Source organism: Egretta garzetta, unplaced genomic scaffold (assembly GCF_000687185.1).
Source record: "Egretta garzetta isolate BGI_Z169 unplaced genomic scaffold, ASM68718v1 scaffold407, whole genome shotgun sequence".
Lineage (NCBI taxonomy): Eukaryota > Metazoa > Chordata > Aves > Pelecaniformes > Ardeidae > Egretta > Egretta garzetta.
The window spans coordinates 101832-112473 of NW_009260183.1; the positions used below are offsets into that span (position 1 = coordinate 101832).

Consider the following 10642-nt stretch of genomic DNA (forward strand, 5'->3'; position numbering starts at 1 on the left):
CAGCACTCGAGGGGCGGCCCCCCCAGTGCCCAGCACAGGGGCACGCTCCCTGCCCTGCTCCTGCTGGCCACACCACTCCTGATCCAAGCCAGGATGCCGCTGGCCCTCTTGGCCACCTGGGCACCCTGCTGGCTCCTATTCAGCCGCCTCTCAACCAACCCCCCCAGGGCCTTTTCCGCCACGCAGCTTTCCAGCCCCTCTGCCCCACGCCTGGAGCATTGGGTGGGGTTGTGGTGACACCTGACTTTGGGGATGATTTCCACCAAAGAAGTTCCTTGCACCACCGAGGACTCAAAAAAAAAAAAAAAAAAGAGAAAAAAAGCCTGAATTTGGTTAAAAAATAGAAAAAAAGGCAAAACAAGGCCTTCTGCACCCTGCCCACCCCACGGGGGGACCCAGTGTTGAGACAAACCACCAATTCAATTAATTTGGGGGATGTAATCATCAGTGTTGGGGTGGGGTTTTGGCCCGAGGGAGTGGGGCAAAGGAGAAAATGAATTTTTTTTGTAGGAATGAGCCCCCCAAAAGGGACCTGTCAGGAGTGGGATTTGAACCCACGCCTCCACACGGAGACCAGAATACCCAATCTGTGGGAAGATAGAACCTTGAGTCTGGCGCCTTAGACCACTCGGCCATCCTGACGGTGCCAAATTTGGGGCAGAAGAGGTAATATAGCGATGCTAAAAATTAAGTTTTTAAAGATTTTGGGCGTTCCAAGGTGCATTTCAGTGGGGAAGCACCGAAAAATCCTGCGATTTGTATTCAGCTGGATCGTGGTGGAGTGGGGGAAAAATTTCAGACGCCCAACGTGGGGCTCGAACCCACGACCCTGAGATTAAGAGTCTCATGCTCTACCGACTGAGCTAGCCGGGCTCCCTGAAAAGAGCTGTTTTCCTCCTCATTTTGCTGCGGCGTTCTGGTGGTTTCAGCCCCTTTCCTGCCCATTCTCGGGCCCCGAGTGGGGCGAAACACCCAAGCAGAGAAATTTGTTGGAAAGGCTGGAAAATCACCCCCCTCCCCTATCCCTGCCATGCAATTTTGGCATTTATGCTACACAAATTTATGCGGGTTTTGGGATGGGCAACCACGTCCCGCGTGGATAACCAGGATAAGCAGGATGAGGAAGGCAGAATTCTGCAAAAATTCCATGGAAAAGCTCTTCCCCCCACACTCCCATCCAGTTTGGTGTCATCTGCAAGGATGCCTTGAAGGAGGTGTTTTTGGAAGGTGTCAGAGTCAGATTTGGTGAGGGCGGGATGTGCAGGCAGGGTGCAGGCAGGGCGCAGGCAGGGAAGGTCCTGCAGGAGGGTTTCTGTAGTGTAGTGGTTATCACGTTCGCCTCACACGCGAAAGGTCCCCGGTTCGAAACCGGGCAGAAACACTCAAATACTCCTATTTTTACTCCTTTCCAGGAATTTCGTGGATCAATAATTCCCCCAAACCCTGGAATAGGCGCAGTTGCAAAAGAAAATCTCTATTTACAGCCCAGGTTGTCGGTGGGCATTTATTTTAGTCTGTGTGTTAATATTTTCCCTGGGGATACAAGGACAAGTTGGACAGTGGGTTCGGCGCAGTCTGGAGTCCCCTCCCCCCTCCGTCATCACTGGGGACAAGGCTCCTTTTTGGGTAGAAATATGCAGGAATCCATTAAAGCATCTGTGTCCCCCCGACGGACCCGAGTGGAGCAAACGCTCCCCCAGATTCAGCCCCACCAGACCATGGGATATTATTCTCCAGAAACAGTTCAACTGCTTTCATCTTCAATGGATTTGGCATCGCCTCTTCCATAGATTTGGAATTGTCTCTTTCATGGCTTTGGAATCGCCTCTTCCTTTTCAGGGAAAGGCAGAAATCCAGCAGATATGGGGGAGGAAATTTAGAAATTCAACTGAATTTTGGAAAAGATCAATTTTGCCTTTCCCTGACCGGGAATCGAACCCGGGCCGCGGCGGTGAAAGCGCCGAATCCTGACCACTAGACCACCAGGGACCTGATTTATGCCCAAATTTTACCAATCCCATCTTTTCTCTGGGCCCACTTACCATTTACCCCTCCTAGCATTGCCATCTCCCAGCAGCCCGACAGGAGCTGCTTCGCTTCGGCGGCAGAATTAATAAAAAATAAGAAAATCAAACCAACAAAATTAAAAAGGAGAAAAATAAATTAAAAAACCAGTTATATTAATTAAAAACATTTGTTTTCTGCTAAAGCACCTCTCCCTGGTGGTCTAGTGGTAAGGATCCGGCGCTTTCACCGCCGTGGCCCGGGTTCGATTCCCGGTCAGGGAAAATTTCTCTGTGCAAAAACCACGAATTCTTTAGAATTCATTATCTTTTCTCCTCGGGGGTCCCGCGGAATTTCTCTCCCCCTGCGGGCTGGCAGCGATCCCCTGCTCCCCGTCCTCTCTCCAACAAAATCTCTTCTTCCTCATATGAGAGTTTGGATGGTGACCATAAAAATTGGGTGTTTTGCTAACGTTAAGGGCAAATTTGGGGAGAATTTTGGTAGAAAAGGAGCTGGAAGAAGGCAGAGGTGGAGACCTGGGGTTGCCTCGTCACGAGGGGGTCACCCCCAGTATCACACAACTGTGTTTCTGTAGTGTAGTGGTTATCACATTCGCCTAACACGCGAAAGGTCCCTGGTTCGAAACCAGGCAGAAACACCTCATTTTGGGGGCTTTTGAAAGCATCTCCTCGATTTTGCAAGGCATTCATGCCCTTCGTCAACACCTGGCTTCCAAATGGAAGGCAGCAGGGCTGGAAATCAAGAGGCGAGGCGGGCTGTCAGTTGTGAACCACATGAGGTCCAACAAGGCCAAGGGCAAGGTCCTGCACCTGGGTGGGGGCAACCCCTGGGATCCATGCAGGGATGAAGGGATGGAGAGCAGACCTGCCCACAGGGACTGGGGGACGAAAAGCTGGCCATGAGGCGGCCATGGGCACTGGCAGCCCAGAAGGCCCAACCCTCCCCTGGGCTGCATCCCCAGCAGCGTGGCCAGCACCCAGGGAGGGGATTGTGCCCCTCTGCTCTGCTCTGGTGAGACCTCCCCTGGAGCCCTGCGTCCAGCTTGGGAGCCCTCAGCACAAGGAGGCCATGGACCTGTTGGAGCGGGGCCAGAGGAGGGCGACCAAAATGATCCAAGGGCTGGAGCCCCTCTGCTGCAGGGCCAGGGTGAGAGAGCTGGGGGTGTTCAGCCTGGAGAAGAGAAGGTTCAGGCAAGAGCTGAGTGCGGCCTTGCAGGGCTTCCCGGGGGCCCATAGGACAGACGGGGACAATCTTTTTAGCAGGGCCAGCTGTGACAGGCCAAGGGGGGATGGTTTTAAACCAAACCAGGGCAGGTTTAGACTGGAGCTGAGGAAGAACTTCTTGACCCTGAGGGTGGTGAAACCCTGGCAGGGGTTTCCCAGAGTGGGGGTGGAGGCCCCATCCCTGGGAACATCCCAGGCCAGGTTGGCTGGGGCTGTGAGCAACCTGATGTGGTTGGAGATGGCCCTGCTCCCTGCAGGGGGGTTGGGCTGGGTGACCTCTGGGGGTCCCTTCCCACCCAAACCATTCTATGACTCTATGATTCTATTCTATGAAGTCAAGTGGTGAGACGGGAGGTCAGCACAGGGGAACCTTTATTTCCGACATCACAATGCGCACCCAGATATAGAACTTTAAATATCTATATAATACCTGTAGAAATGTCCCGATTCTTGCCCCAAAATGCATTGATAATCAGCAATGGAACTGACCCCTTCTCTCTTCGGTGGAGTTTCTTGTGGAGAAACCCAAGCCAAACCCACATCGGGCGGAACCCCTGATCAGGTCACAAATGTGTTGTCTCCAGATGGGGCAGCGGAAGCCAACAGCTCAGTGGTGTTTTTTGTGTTTTCTGGGAAAATAGGAGGCTGTTTCCAGCCAGTTATGAGCCGAGGAGCTTTGGGGTGTGAGGCCAATGCACAAGGGAGCACGCAATGCCCTTGCGGGCAGGAGGGCAGCTCCGTGCTTTGGGGTGATGATCCCCAAGGCAGAGAGCAGAGAAAACAGGCTGATATCAAGGGGGTTTGGGGGCTGGGCCATGGGGAAGAACACGGGAGAGGGGTGCATTTCCCAGAGGGGTTTGGGGTGCTTGGGAGCAACCTGTGAGGGAAATGGGGTTAAGCCTATTGCCAGTAGGGTACAACTCCACTCAGTTCACCCTGTTTCTGTAGTGTAGTGGTTATCACGTTCGCCTCACACGCGAAAGGTCCCCGGTTCGAAACCGGGCAGAAACATGGCTTTTTGATGCCCTTTCCCCCCTCTCTGTCTCGCCGATATCAAAGGAGTTGGGTCATCCCACGTGGGGACGGTGACACCCAAGCGTCATTGGCCTCCCATTTGGCCAACTGGATGAGGAACCTTGGCCCTGCCCCTTGGCAAACAATGTCTGGGGACATCTCCTCCTCCTGTTGGGGTGTCCCTGGGGAAGGCACGTTCATGGGTTTTTTTGTCGAAAGGAGCCCATGTTGTGTTGTGTCGCTTGGTTTGAGCGCCAGGAAGAGGTGATGAAGAAGGATGGGTTGGAGGGGTGCTGTGAAAGGGGGACAGCTGTTCTTTTTGTGTTTGGTGGCTTTGGAAGATGAGGATGGGGGAAAGAAGAGTCATGATAAGGAAAAGAAAGGTGAAATGGATGGTGGGAGCATTGTTGGGAGTGGAGGAAATGGAGCGAAAGGGAATTCTTCTGAATTTCCCCAAACAGGGCCCCCAGGAGGGCTTATTCCTCAGGTTTCTGTAGTGTAGTGGTTATCACGTTCGCCTCACACGCGAAAGGTCCCTGGTTCGAAACCAGGCAGAAACACCTCATTTTGGGGGCTTTTGAAAGCATCTCCTCGATTTTGCAAGGCATTCATGCCCTTCGTCAATACCTGGCTTCCAAATGGAAGGCAGCGGGGCTGGAAATCAAGAGGCGAGGCAGGAGGCTGTCAGTAGTGAACCACATGAGGTCCAACAAGGCCAAGGGCAAGGTGCTGCCCCTGGGTGGGGGCAACCCCCGGGATCCATGCAGGGATGAAGGGATGGGGAGCAGACCTGCCCACAGGGACCTAGGGGTACTGATGGACGAAAAGCTGGTCATGAGGCGTACATGGGCGCTGGCAGCCCAGAAGACCCAACCCTCCCCTGGGCTGCATCCCCAGCAGCTCTCCAACTACTGTGCACAGATCTCCTAATTTTACAGGGAAATCTCCATTTTCAGAAGAGACTCACTTCAAGGATGGGACAGCATCCAGAGAGACCTGGCCAAGCGGGAGAGGTGGGGTCATGGGAACATCACAAGGTTCAACAAGGCCAAGGGCAAGGTCCTGCACCTGGGTGGGGGCAACCCCTGGGATCCATGCAGGGATGAAGGGATGGGGAGCAGACCTGCCCACAGGGACTGGGGGATGAAAAGCTGGGCATGAGGCGGCCATGGGCGCTGGCAGCCCAGAAGGCCCAACCCTCCCCTGGGCTGCATCCCCAGCAGCGTGGCCAGTGGCCAGGGAGGGGATTGTGCCCCTCTGCTCCGCTCTGGTGAGACCTCATCTGGAGCCCTGGGTTTAGGTCTGGAGGCCTCAGCAGAAGGTGGACGTGGATCTGTTGGAGTGGGTCCAGAGGAAGGGGAAGAGGAGTCATGATAAGGAAAAGAAAGGTGAAATGGATGGTGGGAGCATTGTTGGGAGTGGAGGAAATGGAGCGAAAGGGAATTCTTCTGAATTTCCCCAAACAGGGCCCCCAGGAGGGCTTATTCCTCAGGTTTCTGTAGTGTAGTGGTTATCACGTTCGCCTAACACGCGAAAGGTCCCTGGTTCGAAACCAGGCAGAAACACCTCATTTTGGGGGCTTTTGAAAGCATCTCCTCGATTTTGCAAGGCATTCATGCCCTTCGTCAATACCTGGCTTCCAAATGGAAGGCAGCAGGGCTGGAAATCAGAGGCGAGGCGGGCTGCCAGTAGTGAACCACATGAGGTTCAACAAGGCCAAGGGTAAGGTGCTGCCCCTGGGTGGGGGCAACCCCCGGGATCCATGCAGGGATGAAGGGATGGGGAGCAGCCCTGCCCACAGGGACTGGGGGATGAAAAGCTGGGCATGAGGCGGCCATGGGCGCTGGCAGCCCAGAAGGCCCAACCCTCCCCTGGGCTGCATCCCCAGCAGCGTGGCCAGTGGCCCAGGAGGGGGGTGGGGCCCCGCAGAAACATGACTTTTTGACGCCCTTTCCCCCCCTCTCTGTCTCGCCGATATCAAAGGAGTTGGGTCATCCCACGTGGGGACGGTGACACCCAAGCGTCATTGGCCTCCCATTTGGCCAACTGGATGAGGAACCTTGGCCCTGCCCCTTGGCAAACGATGTCTGGGGACACCTCCTCCTCCTGTTGGGGTGTCCCTGGGGAAGGCACGTTCATGGGTTTTTTTGTCGAAAGGAGCCCATGTTGTGTTGTGTCGCTTGGTTTGAGCGCCAGGAAGAGGTGATGAAGAAGGATGGGTTGGAGGGGTGCTGTGAAAGGGGGACAGCTGTTCTTTTTGTGTTTGGTGGCTTTGGAAGATGAGGATGGGGGAAAGAAGAGTCATGATAAGGAAAAGAAAGGTGAAATGGATGGTGGGAGCATTGTTGGGAGTGGAGGAAATGGAGCGAAAGGGAATTCTTCTGAATTTCCCCAAACAGGGCCCCCAGGAGGGCTTATTCCTCAGGTTTCTGTAGTGTAGTGGTTATCACGTTCGCCTCACACGCGAAAGGTCCCCGGTTCGAAACCGGGCAGAAACATGACTTTTTGACGCCCTTTCCCCCCCTCTCTGTCTCGCCGATATCAAAGGAGTTGGGTCATCCCACGTGGGGACGGTGACACCCAAGCGTCATTGGCCTCCCATTTGGCCAACTGGATGAGGAACCTTGGCCCTGCCCCTTGGCAAACGATGTCTGGGGACACCTCCTCCTCCTGTTGGGGTGTCCCTGGGGAAGGCACGTTCATGGGTTTTTTTGTCGAAAGGAGCCCATGTTGTGTTGTGTCGCTTGGTTTGAGCGCCAGGAAGAGGTGATGAAGAAGGATGGGTTGGAGGGGTGCTGTGAAAGGGGGACAGCTGTTCTTTTTGTGTTTGGTGGCTTTGGAAGATGAGGATGGGGGAAAGAAGAGTCATGATAAGGAAAAGAAAGGTGAAATGGATGGTGGGAGCATTGTTGGGAGTGGAGGAAATGGAGCGAAAGGGAATTCTTCTGAATTTCCCCAAACAGGGCCCCCAGGAGGGCTTATTCCTCAGGTTTCTGTAGTGTAGTGGTTATCACGTTCGCCTCACACGCGAAAGGTCCCCGGTTCGAAACCGGGCAGAAACATGACTTTTTGACGCCCTTTCCCCCCCTCTCTGTCTCGCCGATATCAAAGGAGTTGGGTCATCCCGCGTGGGGACGGTGACACCCAAGCGTCATTGGCCTCCCATTTGGCCAACTGGATGAGGAACCTTGGCCCTGCCCCTTGGCAAACGATGGCTGCGGACCCCTCCGCTGTTGGGGTGTCCCTGGGGAAGGCACGTTCATGGGTTTTTTTGTCGAAAGGAGCCCATGTTGTGTTGTGTCGCTTGGTTTGAGCGCCAGGAAGAGGTGATGAAGAAGGATGGGTTGGAGGGGTGCTGTGAAAGGGGGACAGCTGTTCTTTTTGTGTTTGGTGGCTTTGGAAGATGAGGATGGGGGAAAGAAGAGTCATGATAAGGAAAAGAAAGGTGAAATGGATGATGGGAGCATCGTTGGGAGTGGAGGAAATAGAGTGAAAGGGAATTTTTCTGAATTTCCCCAAAGAGGGCTCCCAGGAGAGCTGTTCCTCAGGTTTCTGTAGTGTAGTGGTTATCACGTTCGCCTCACACGCGAAAGGTCCCTGGTTCGAAACCAGGCAGAAACACCTCATTTTGGGGGCTTTTGAAAGCATCTCCTCGATTTTGCAAGGCATTCATGCCCTTCGTCAATACCTGGCTTCCAAATGGAAGGCCACAGGGCTGGAAATCAAGAGGCGAGGCAGGAGGCTGTCAGTAGTGAACCACATGAGGTCCAACAAGGCCAAGGGCAAGGTGCTGCCCCTGGGTGGGGGCAACCCCCGGGATCCATGCAGGGATGAAGGGATGGGGAGCAGACCTGCCCACAGGGACCTAGGGGTACTGATGGACGAAAAGCTGGTCATGAGGCGTACATGGGCGCTGGCAGCCCAGAAGACCCAACCCTCCCCTGGGCTGCATCCCCAGCAGTGTGGGCAGCGGGGCGAGGGAGGGGATTGTGCCCCTCTTCTCTTCTCTGGTGAGACCTCCCCTGGAGCCCTGGGTCCAGGTCTGGAGGCCTTAGCAGAAGGAGAACGTGGATCTGTTGGAGCAGGTCCAGAGGAGTGAGAAGAAGAGTCACGATAAGGAAAAGAAAGGTGAAATGGATGGTGGGAACATCGTTGGGAGTGGAGGAAATGGAGTGAAAGGGAATTCTTCTGCCTTGGCAGAAGTTTGCCCCACAGGAGACAAGACCACCGGGTTTCTGTAGTGTAGCGGTTATCACGTTCGCCTAACACGCGAAAGGTCCCTGGTTCGAAACCAGGCAGAAACACCTCATTTTGGGGGCTTTTGAAAGCATCTCCTCGATTTTGCAAGGCATTCATGCCCTTCGTCAATACCTGGCTTCCAAATGGAAGGCAGCGGGGCTGGAAATCAAGAGGCGAGGCAGGAGGCTGTCAGTAGGGAACCACATGAGGTCCAACAAGGCCAAGGGCAAGGTGCCGCCCCCCGGTGCGGGCACCCCCCGGGATCCATGCAGGGATGAAGGGATGGGGAGCAGACCTGCCCACAGGGACCTAGGGGTACTGATGGACGAAAAGCTGGTCATGAGGCGTACATGGGCGCTGGCAGCCCAGAAGACCCAACCCTCCCCTGGGCTGCATCCCCAGCAGTGTGGGCAGCGGGGCGAGGGAGGGGATTGTGCCCCTCTTCTCTTCTCTGGTGAGACCTCCCCTGGAGCCCTGGGTCCAGGTCTGGAGGCCTTAGCAGAAGGAGAACGTGGATCTGTTGGAGCAGGTCCAGAGGAGTGAGAAGAAGAGTCACGATAAGGAAAAGAAAGGTGAAATGGATGGTGGGAACATCGTTGGGAGTGGAGGAAATGGAGTGAAAGGGAATTCTTCTGCCTTGGCAGAAGTTTGCCCCACAGGAGACAAGACCACCGGGTTTCTGTAGTGTAGCGGTTATCACGTTCGCCTAACACGCGAAAGGTCCCTGGTTCGAAACCAGGCAGAAACACCTCATTTTGGGGGCTTTTGAAAGCATCTCCTCGATTTTGCAAGGCATTCATGCCCTTTGTCAATACCTGGCTTCCAAATGGAAGGCAGCAGGGCTGGAAATCAAGAGGCAAGGCAGGAGGCTGTCAGGAGTGAACCAAACGAGGGACAACAAGGGAAAGGTGAAATGGATGGTGGGAACATCGTTGGGAGTGGAGGAAATGGAGTGAAAAGGAATTCTTCTGCCTTGGCAGAAGTTTGCCCCACAGGAGACAAGACCACCGGGTTTCTGTAGTGTAGCGGTTATCACGTTCGCCTAACACGCGAAAGGTCCCTGGTTCGAAACCAGGCAGAAACATGGCTTTTAGGATTTTTTTCTCCCCTTCCTCTATGCTTCCCCTCCCTCCCACTGCAAGGTGCTTATCCAGGACACCCATGCGCTCTTTGAGATTTAATTCAGGGGTTATTTGGGGGTGGGTTTGAACCTGAGACCAGTGGAAGGGGGTGGGATGATGGCTTCATCCCAGCCCTTCCTGTATGTTCAGCATTTTCAACATTCACTTTCCGCGTGGATAGAGAGGAAAAAATTGCATTCACACCCTACTGCTTCGCCAAATCACACCTTTTCCCCCTTGCATGTTTAGAGAGAGATAAAGAAGAGGCTGTGCTGTCGCGTCCTGAACTCACACAGAAGGACACTGCCATGCCCATGGGGACCAGGAGCTCTTCTTCCTACAGAGGAAAGATCAGCTGAGGGCACTAATGAGAATTAACGGCCCTGAACACCCCCAGCTGGGCCCCCCCACCCCCTGCCCATGGTCCAGGGGCTCTATTTAAGCTCAGTCCTGGAGCATTTTACCCTTTTGTGAGGTGTCTTGGAGGAGTGTCCATGCATGGCCCCTGCTGATCCACCCAATGGGCTGCTTTCTCACCTTGCCTTCAGCCCTGCCCCCAGCCGTCCCTGCTGCCCTCACTCAGGTACCGTGGGACAGATCCTGGATAAGAGAGCTCAGGGTGGGATTTATCCAGAATTTGGGGTTATATGCCGGGGGGTAGAGCTTTTCTGTGTGATGATGACCATGAACAACTTGGTGCTGTCCCTCCATGACATTGGTTTTGTTCCTGGGGTGCTGCTGTTTCTTTGACTTAAGTCTTAAATATTTCTCACCTCTTCCTCTTGCGTCTCCACTTTCCCATTGAGTCTCACTCTTGACCAGGTTGAGTTTCTTCTTGTGCTCGTCTCGTGGCTCAGCTCCATTCTTGGACCATGGTTTGGGCCCATTGTTGGACCCAGTGAGATGGTTCTGCTCAAAACCAAGCAATGAGTTTGTTCCCTCCCTCCCCCCCCCCCAATGCATTTTGCATTCATTCATCCCATGAATGGGCTGAAAAAAATAAGACTGCGGGGGGGGGGA

At 54.3% G+C, this 10642-nt stretch overlaps 15 non-coding genes across 15 annotated transcripts; 12 read left to right on the top strand and 3 right to left on the bottom strand.

The window, feature by feature from the left end:
- Nucleotides 1-533: 533 nt before the first annotated feature.
- Nucleotides 534-642, bottom strand: TRNAL-CAA. The gene is made up of 2 exons: nt 605-642; nt 534-579 (listed from the first exon to the last, which is right to left on the bottom strand). It is a non-coding gene; the product is annotated as a tRNA-Leu (tRNA).
- A 158-nt stretch (nt 643-800) lies between these two features.
- On the bottom strand, nt 801-873 carry TRNAK-CUU. Its single transcript has one exon. It is a non-coding gene; the product is annotated as a tRNA-Lys (tRNA).
- Nucleotides 874-1308: 435 nt separating this feature from the next.
- TRNAV-CAC lies at nt 1309-1381 on the top strand. The gene has a single exon. It is a non-coding gene; the product is annotated as a tRNA-Val (tRNA).
- A 536-nt stretch (nt 1382-1917) lies between these two features.
- On the bottom strand, nt 1918-1989 carry TRNAE-UUC. The gene has a single exon. It is a non-coding gene; the product is annotated as a tRNA-Glu (tRNA).
- A 227-nt stretch (nt 1990-2216) lies between these two features.
- Nucleotides 2217-2288, top strand: TRNAE-UUC. Its single transcript has one exon. It is a non-coding gene; the product is annotated as a tRNA-Glu (tRNA).
- Nucleotides 2289-2589: 301 nt separating this feature from the next.
- Nucleotides 2590-2662, top strand: TRNAV-AAC. The gene has a single exon. It is a non-coding gene; the product is annotated as a tRNA-Val (tRNA).
- A 1524-nt stretch (nt 2663-4186) lies between these two features.
- Nucleotides 4187-4259, top strand: TRNAV-CAC. The gene has a single exon. It is a non-coding gene; the product is annotated as a tRNA-Val (tRNA).
- A 490-nt stretch (nt 4260-4749) lies between these two features.
- On the top strand, nt 4750-4822 carry TRNAV-CAC. Its single transcript has one exon. It is a non-coding gene; the product is annotated as a tRNA-Val (tRNA).
- Nucleotides 4823-5754: 932 nt separating this feature from the next.
- TRNAV-AAC lies at nt 5755-5827 on the top strand. Its single transcript has one exon. It is a non-coding gene; the product is annotated as a tRNA-Val (tRNA).
- Nucleotides 5828-6687: 860 nt separating this feature from the next.
- Nucleotides 6688-6760, top strand: TRNAV-CAC. The gene has a single exon. It is a non-coding gene; the product is annotated as a tRNA-Val (tRNA).
- Nucleotides 6761-7251: 491 nt separating this feature from the next.
- On the top strand, nt 7252-7324 carry TRNAV-CAC. Its single transcript has one exon. It is a non-coding gene; the product is annotated as a tRNA-Val (tRNA).
- Nucleotides 7325-7810: 486 nt separating this feature from the next.
- TRNAV-CAC lies at nt 7811-7883 on the top strand. Its single transcript has one exon. It is a non-coding gene; the product is annotated as a tRNA-Val (tRNA).
- Nucleotides 7884-8493: 610 nt separating this feature from the next.
- Nucleotides 8494-8566, top strand: TRNAV-AAC. Its single transcript has one exon. It is a non-coding gene; the product is annotated as a tRNA-Val (tRNA).
- Nucleotides 8567-9176: 610 nt separating this feature from the next.
- TRNAV-AAC lies at nt 9177-9249 on the top strand. The gene has a single exon. It is a non-coding gene; the product is annotated as a tRNA-Val (tRNA).
- A 263-nt stretch (nt 9250-9512) lies between these two features.
- Nucleotides 9513-9585, top strand: TRNAV-AAC. Its single transcript has one exon. It is a non-coding gene; the product is annotated as a tRNA-Val (tRNA).
- The last annotated feature ends 1057 nt before the right edge of the window (nt 9586-10642 follow it).